We start from the raw sequence: 9076 nt of genomic DNA on the forward strand, positions 1-9076 counted from the left end.
ATTAGAGTTTCATTCACACCAGGTACCGGATGGATAGTGGGATGGTCTGGGCACAGTCCAGCCTTGTGGAGACAGTGTGGGAGATTGGCAGTGTTAGTATTCTGTCTAAACTCCACCTCCACAGTTACTTGGAAGTGGCCAGATACACTCCTCCCCACAGTTACCTGGGAACAGGCAGGTAGCCCTGCCCACTATAAAAGGGGCTGCTTGCCCCCTCCTCTCTCTCTTGCTCCATTGACCCTCGCCTGCAGGTTACCCTCTCCCATCCCCCCTTCCCTTCGCCCTTTCTCCACGTGGTCATGGCCAGCCTCTACTCTCTGTCTACCTCTCTCTCTCCTCTCGCTCTCCCTCTCTCTTAATAAACCTCCCCTCGTGGAACCGTCTAGTCTGCTGTGATCTGTACAAGCTGCTTGTGAAAACCTTTCATTTGGTGCCGAAACCTGGGAATATGAAGACTTCGGGGACCTCCAGCTGCTGTGACCAGACAGGACGGACACAACACGCGGTAACTGCCCACATAAGGTCCCAAGAAAGATTTCTTGAGCTGGAGCAAACCCTATCCTTCCCTGAACCTCTCTAGGATGGCTCCCCTTGGATGAGACACTTCTCCTCTTCCTCTCGAAACAGTTTCTCATGGCTGAGTACCCCAGGCCAGGCCTGGACCGCTAAGATTGCTCCCCTTGGATGAGACACTTCCCCTCTCCTCTTGAGACAGTTTCTCGCTGCTGAATACCCCAGGCCAGGCCTGGACAGACTGTTCTCTCTGCCTCAGGAGCACGGGCTCCGACCATACTCCACAGCGTGTCTCTTCCATGGGTGAACCTTTACTGTTTTCTCTCAGGAGCACCGGCTCCAACCGTAGCCCCCAGGTGTCTCTTCCAAGGGCCAGCCTTTCACGACCTTTCCCCTTCGCCTCCTTCGACACTTGTGGCCGCCTGGACACATTCAGTTCCATCTGTTCGCCTGGAAAGCTAGCGGGTCCAGGGCCCAGCTAGCTCCCCTCGCCTCCTCTGCGACCGACCGGTCCTGCTGATTCGCCTGATCCCTTCCCTCTGTGGTTCTTAGCTCTGCTCTGGGTCTTCCCCTTACATCCTGCTGCCTGGGACTGGGACCTGTAAAGTGAGTGTCAATGCCTTCCGCCACAAAAACTAACGTTAAGGTGGTACGGGACATGCTTACTTTTTCTCATTACAGCCGCCAGAGTCAGCAGGAAGTCCTGCCCTGCTGCCGCCAGCAGACCTGACCTGCCTGCGGCAACTGTGGCTCATAGTCCAATCTGCCAGCCGTACTATCCAGCTTAGCCAAATTGTTTCTGTGCTAGTACAAAAATGTGCTTTTTCTACCTACGCAACCTGCCAAAATTACTTAAGACTCTTTCCTAACCTGTCTCGATAAATTTTTATTTAGTTACAACTAATCCTTATGGCTCTCAATCTTGTCAGAAATCTGCTAACAGTATATTTTCAGTTTATGGCCTACAGAATGCCCAAAGCCTCTAACAGTTACCCAAGATGGTTTCAGAAGATGGACACCGGACTCCTAGAACATACAGCCTGGATTGTATACAAACAAACGCAGTGGGCTAGGCTGGATACTCTGAGTCAAATGACTTAGCTAAGTCAAACCAAGGTAAGTCATTTCTCATGTCATGCATATCCATTCCAGAGAAAAACGCCCAGCATTTTCTGCACTTGGAAACCAAACTGATTTTACCCAAGAGACTATGGAAACCACGAGAACTGTTGGCTAGTGGACTCTGTCATTTTTAAAAAAATAATGTATAACTGGTAGATTGTTTACACTTTCTCAGACTTCTGACTACATTGACAGCTAAGTTTTCACAGTTATTATCTGTTACCTCATTATCTAAACTCAGTTGAAAGACTACTTGTGTTGTTAACTCATGCTGTTATCTCTTTTGTAAACTTATAAGCTACAGGAAATCCACTAAGATCTATCTCTCATGGATGCCATCCAGATAAGTACATCTGCCTAAAATTCCCACTCACTACCTATAACAAAGAGTGGGATCCCTCTGGGTTTCAAATGTACATCTTAGAAAAAATTCTTTCTCCAAGTGTTCTTAATCTTATTTCCTACCTCTTGTCAAGTCCAGGTGCATCCAATACAGCTCCAGAGAAGCAACCTTCAGATGCTCCATCTCCTGTCACACACACAGCTGCTTCTACTGGACCCGTTCCTTCTGGCCTATCCTCAGATGCTTGCTCCACAGACCCTGGACATCAGAAAACAGCCAGCTCTCCTAAGAGCGGACAAACATCTCCCATACCCATTCTTCTAGGTTCCCCCTAGAGACACGTCGCCCCCAATGCCAGCAGGAAGTAGCCAGATTTCACGACGACCCTATTCCTGCTTCGCTGTCACCTCTTTCTAATTTTTCTTTTTAATTAAACCAAAACGTGGGAATGTTGGTGACCTGTTGAACTCCACCTCCACAGTTACCTGACGGCGGCCAGGTGTGCTCCTCCCCACAGTTGCCTGGCAGTGGGCAGGTGGCCCTGCCCACTATGAGGGGGACTGCTTGCCCCCTCCTCTCTCTCTTGTTCTCCTCAACCCAGCGCCTGCAGGTTGCCGTCTCCCCTCCCCCCTTCCCTTCCCCCTCTCTCCACGTGGTCATGGCCTGCCTCTACCCTCTCTACTCTTCTCTCTCTCCTCCCTATCTCCCTCTCTCTTAATAAACTCCCCCTCATGGAACCGTCTGGTCTGCTGTGATCTGTCCAAGCTGCGCGTGACAACCTTTTAGGAAGAGCCACCTCCCATGCTGGCATCTCGTTGGTGGCAGGGCAGGTGTCTCTGGCTGCCTGAGTGGATGGCCTGAACTGAGCAGTGGCGGTACGCTGCTGCTCCTGGCCACAGGCCTAGTCTAGGTGGGAACATGGAGGCTGATTAAGAAAGGTCAGATTGAATGCCACCGTTTTAAACAATTACTGCAACAATGTACATTGTTTTTTTGCCTGCCTGGATGTCTGTGTCAGGCAGGATGTCAGAAGCTCTGGAACTGGAGTTAGGGACAGCTGTGAGCTGCTATGTGGGTGCTGAGAACTGAATCTAGACCCTCTAGAAGAGTAGTCAATGCTCTTAACTGCTGAGCCATCTCTCCAGCCCTGGAATTTCTTTTCTCATAGAGAGATTAAACTTTGATACTGCTAGCAGTGTCCACGTTGAGCTGGACAGCACGTGAAAGGAAGAAGCACTAACATTAGAAGTTCAAAGTCATCACTTCCCACACAGCAGGTTTAAGGTCAGCCTGAGCCATTGGAGACCTTGTTTCAAAATAAACTTTTCAGTGATTTTTTTTTTCTAGTTTAATTCCTCTCTCCCTTTGGTAGCTATTGGAATGCAGATTTTTTTTAAAGTTTAACTTTTTTGTTTTAATGAGTTCTGTTTTTCCCCCACATCTATTTTGTTTTTCCTCAGAAGAAAAGAAATAAGAATGCCACATATGGTGTCTATGACATGCCTTTATTACCTAGTACTTGGGAACTGTATGTAGAAGGATCAGAGAGTTTTTAAGCCATCCTGGGCTACAGGAAATTGTTTCAAATAATAACAAATAATAACACAACAACAATACAACAACCAGGAGTTCTGGAGAGATGGCTCAGCGGTTAAGAGCACTGACTGCTCCTCCAGAGGTCCTGAGTTCAATTCCCAGCAACCACATGGTGGCTCACAACCATCCGTAATAGGATCTGATGCCTCTTCTGGTGTGTCTGAAGACAGTGATAGTGTACTCACATATATAAAAATAAATAAATCTAAAGAAAAAAAAGAAAATAGGAGTTGTTGACTGTTTGCACCTCACCTAGACTTGGACACATTGGACAGCATCTTTGGGTTCGGCTGGCCCCAAGCGCCAGAGGATCAGTGGGCATTAGTGATTAACTCTGTTACCAATATTGGATCGGTGTTCCATTAAGGAAAGAAATAAAAGCTCTTCCCTTGAACTCACTTAGCCAAGAGCAAGTCCTGATTTGATTTCTCTTCTTCGTGTTCCCTGGGTTGTGTCTGTGCATGCCTGTCCCTCGCAAAGGGCTTCCCTCTGTATTTTATTAAACAGTACAGAAGGCATCACACAGGGAAGGAGAGGAATCCTTTACAGAAATCTTTTACAGAGTTTTATAGAGGATTAAGTCATTGGCTTCACCTGATCCATATAAACAAACATCATTGTTTCTCAACCAATATTCACAGAGTTGCTTTCAACCTAGAGGAAGCTTCTTTCAACTTCTGTATTAGCCACTTTCAGCATAAGATACACATTCATTGTCTGGGTCTGGGGCATGGAAGTGTGTACAACTTAAGATCACAGCTCTGCATTAGCTTAGGTTGTAAAAGTTGATTACATGGGAAATCCAAGACAAATATTTTTGATTGTTAACATTGTTTTCTTTTTTTTTTTTTTATTATTTATTTTTTTTATGTATATGAGTACACTGTAGCTGTCTTCAGACACACCAGAAGAGGGCTTTGGATCCCACTACCGATGGTTGTGAGCCACTATGTGGTTGCTAGGAATTGAACTCAGGACCTCTGGAAGAACAGTCTGTGCTCTTAACCTCTGAGCCATCTCTCTAGCCCTTAACATTGTTTTCTTAAAGAAAGGTTAAACCAACAGGCTGAATACACAGGAAGACAGCAGTCTTAAGTCTCATTGCTATGAGGTAGGTGAAGAAAAAAAATTATCAAGAGGCCAGGCCAATAAGTGGAATTATAGGAGAGGCAGAATAAGTCAAATTATATGGAGCCTTTGTTCACAGCCAGGGAGGCTGTCCCAGGTGGAGTAGCAGGAAGTAGTCATGACTTGCAATTTGTTGAGTTTTTAAAGGCTCAAGACAAAGCAAAACAAAACTAAAAACCCAAAATCCAAAAACCAACCAACCAACCAACTCTCCCCCGCACCACCACATTGTGACATATACAGAAAGGCAGTTGTGGACATATGCAGCAAGCAATCATTGTTTGCCGCAGTGGAAAGTTAAGGGACCCAACATCCCCACCCTCACCCTCTTCTATTCTCCTACCACACCAGGCACACACACAGTACACAGATAGACATGGGGCAAGACGACATCCTATCACATTTCAAGACATCCTATCAATCACACTTTAAAAGTTAACTAAAGAGCCAGGCATATGAAGCAGTAACCCAGAGCTGATGGTAGGGAGGTGGTGTAGAGGTAGGAGGAGGATCATTGGAGTTTGCTGAGGAAAAAAAAAAAAGGCCTCCTTCAGGACCAGTGAGAGACCCTGTCTCATAAGAATAAGGCAGAAAGTGACAGAGGACACTGATATGTTATTTCTACACCTGTGAGTCAGTTCATTAGAATATACTAAAGGCAGGTTTATTGGGAAGCTGCTCCTGGGCAGGCCAGGCAAAGTTCACTGTTCCCAAGGAAGGAGGCCAGGGAAGTCGACAAGGGAGGAGAGGGTGTGGGAAGGGGGATGAGAAAGAGAAAGGGGAGAAGGAAAAGGGGAAGGGGGAGGGGGAAGATAGGAAGAGAGGGAGTGAGAGGGGAGAGAGAGAGCAAAATGTCTGGAGTATATACAGAGGAGCCTCTGGGGAAGGAAAATTCAGAGTTGGGAGCAGGGAATGCCAGGTAGGGCCTGAGGGATGCTCAGAGAACTTGGAAGCCAGGTCTGCTTCGATATGTAAAGTATGCACTCAGTCCCTTTGCCCAAGGTCCAAAACCAAACAAGATACCTGAATCCCTTCTATGGCTTCTGCACATTCGTGATTGGGTACATGTACACACACATATATATGCATACATGTAGATGTACCATAAAACATAAATAGGTTAGTAAATAGCAGGAAGAAAGAGCAACAGTTTGTCAGAGAACTTTAGCTCATAACTGCAATCACGTGGCCCACAGGACACTTAGGGATGCCAGGTTACTGGGTCCATTCCAACGGGTAGCACAGACTCCTTACCAGTTCATGAATGACTAAATTCCCCTTTTCCTAATTTCTTTTCCTTTGGCCAATAGTGAATCTCTGCATTCTGTTACGGCCCCTAGAGCCCTACAGACAGGACTCCCCCTCCCCTGTCTCTAAGGTCTTTCTTGTGTCAGTGCAATGTTATGGAAATATCTCTTACTTCCTATGAGGCTGCAACGTTTACTAGACTTCACAGTCAGAGTTAATAACACACCTTGAAGTCACTTTATGTAGCTGGCCACTGAACTACAGTTACGCAATTTTGTGAAGTATTCTTTGTAAAGTAATTTTAAGACTACTTTAGAGCTGGAGCTGTAGAAATGGCTCAGAGGTTAAGAGAGTTGGCTGTTCTTCTAGAAGTCCTGAGTTCAATTCCCAGTAATCACATGATGGCTCACAACCATCTGTAATGAGACCTGGTGCCCTCTTCTGGCCTGTAGGCGTATATGCAGGCAAAGCACTATAGTAAATAGATACTTTATAAACAAATTATTCTAAAAACAAACAAACAAACAAAAAAACCAAAAAAACCAAAAAAACAAAAACAAAACAAAAAACCGTCCGGCAGTGGTGGCGCACGCCTTTAATCCCAGCACTTGGGAGGCAGAGGCAGGCAGACTTCTGAGTTCGAGGCCAGCCTGGTCTACAGAGTGAGTTCCAGGACAGCCAGAACTACACAGAGAAACCCTGTCTTGAAAAACCAAAACCAAAACAAAAACAAACAAAAAAAGAGAATATTTTAGTGCTAAAACCATCTTGGGTTAACTGGTCATGTAGACTAGCCATCAGTTCATATACAATGTGTCCCTGGCCTCAAACTTATGAGGACTGCTTCCCAGTGCCAGGGCTAAAGGCATGTGATGCTACATCCAGTTCTGCTTTTCTTTTTTTTAAACTATGGAAGACTTCAGGAATTTGAGCTTCATCCTTGTGTATGAACAGTGCTAATGTTCTTCATAGTGGTGGGTGGGTGGGGGGAAGACTGGGAGGGGAGGAGGGAGGGGAAACGTTGGTCGGATACAATATACAAGAGAAGAGTTAAAAGAAAAAACATATGTTTGAACCAGTAAGCTGGGGTCAGAAAACCCAAGATGAAAGGATTCTCATTATAAAGATAACCGGCCTCCACAAGGAAGCCTCACCTCTCAGAGATTGGTGAGCTAAGTTTCTCATAACAGAATAACCTCAAATATTTTAAAAGTCAACAACAATAAAAATTTTTCTTTGTACTGTTCAGTTTTGTATATGTGCTGTCAGAGCAAACACCTCTTCTGATTTTGATACCAGTAAAGTCTATTTGGAGATAAGGTGCCTTATCCTGTGAGACACTTAGCGTCATTTTTGACACTTATCTCCCTTTATTCCAAAATTTATTCCATTACCAAATTGTATTTCTTCTGCCTTAAAAAAATCTATCTTTTTGTTTACTTCTTTTGTGACACAGTCTCTTTACATAACCCTGGCTGTCCTGGAACTTGCTTTGTAGAACAGGCTGGCCTTGAACTCACAGAGATCTGAAACTACTGTTCTTACCCCCAGACCATAGTCTGTTTTCCACAGCCTGCTTTTTCTCCTATGAAACTGTGTATGAACTTGAAATGTAGTTCAACGATAAAATGCCTGACTAGCCTGTATGAGGCCTTAAGTAACCCCCCAGCATCACACACACACACACACACACACACACACACCATGTATCAGATCATATTCCTGGTGAATTAATTACTTGAGTAGGTAAATTAGAACAGAGCCCTGCAATGTGACAGGTACAATTCTAGCTTTTGAGAATGTGTAAATAAATATTAAGAAACCCTTCTTATCATAGTGCTGACAGAGCAAGTCAGCATTGTGGTGCTGTGACAAGTGCTAGGGGTGTGGCTGGGATGAAGGAGAGCTTGGTACATATTCAGTTCAAGAAGGTGGATTAGGAGGAGTCTCCGAGACTCAAAGAAATGAGAATGAAGTAACTGGGGGAAAGTATTCTTGGCAGAGGGAACAGCAAGAGGAAAGACCTTGGGAGGAAATCACATCTGGGTACAGGAAATGGAGTGGGCTGAACCTGAAGAGCTAGTGGAGGGGACACCATCATGGGCTGCAGTTGGGAATCCTTTAAAGCAGTGTTTCTCAACCTTCCTCGTGCTGTGACTCTTTAATACAGTTCATGTTGCAGTGACCACAACCATGAAAGCATTTTTGTTGCTACTTCATAACTGTAATTTTGCTACCATTATTAATCATAATGTAACTATCTGATATGCAACTCTCATGAGAATGTCGTTTGACTCCCAAAGGGGTCACAACTCATGGGTGAAGAAACACTGATTTATAGGCTTTGAATGAAGAGGTAGCCCCTACCTACCCCACAATCTTGGCTACTCAACTTCTCTTACTATACTCTAAACTATATTCCTCTCTCTCTCTCTCTCTCTCTCTCTATATATATATATATATATATATATATATATATATAAAATTTTATTGACGGGATTTCTTGTAACTCAGACTGGCCTGGAACTTGTCATAGAACTGGAGTTAGTCTTGAACACCTAATTCTCCTGCTTCTACCTCCCAACTTCTAGGATCATAGGAAACTGAATTCAGCACCTTCTAAATGTTTGGCAAGCACTCTGCCACAGAATTATAACCCAATCCTGTTTGATTTTGAGAGACAGTTTCAATATGTAGCTCCAGTTGGTCTTGAGTCTCACTCTCCTGAGTGGCCAGAATCACTAACTTGTGCCAGGAGCTATACGTTGTTCTTTGAATACACTCAATTGTAGTTCATGGCTCCATAGCCGCTTCTTTCTTCCTGAAATGCAATGCTCACCTGAGATCTTTTCTTTTTTAGTCCTTCCTTCCTTCCTTCCTAGCTTCCTTCCTTTCCTTCTGTTTTTCTCCATCTTTTTCTTTTTTTTTCCCCTAAGACACACAACAAGGTTTCTCTGTGTAGCCTTGGCTGTCCTGGAACTCATTCTGTAGACCAGCCTGGCCTTGAACTCATAGCCTGCCTCTGTACCCTAAGTCCTGAGATTAAAGGTGTATACCTTTGCCTGGCTCCTTCCTTCCTTCCTTCCTTCCTTCCTTCCTTCCTTCCTTCCTTCCTTCCTTCCTTCC

Source organism: Grammomys surdaster, unplaced genomic scaffold (assembly GCF_004785775.1).
Source record: "Grammomys surdaster isolate TR1022 unplaced genomic scaffold, NIH_TR_1.0 256, whole genome shotgun sequence".
NCBI classification, from domain to species: Eukaryota; Metazoa; Chordata; class Mammalia; order Rodentia; family Muridae; genus Grammomys; species Grammomys surdaster.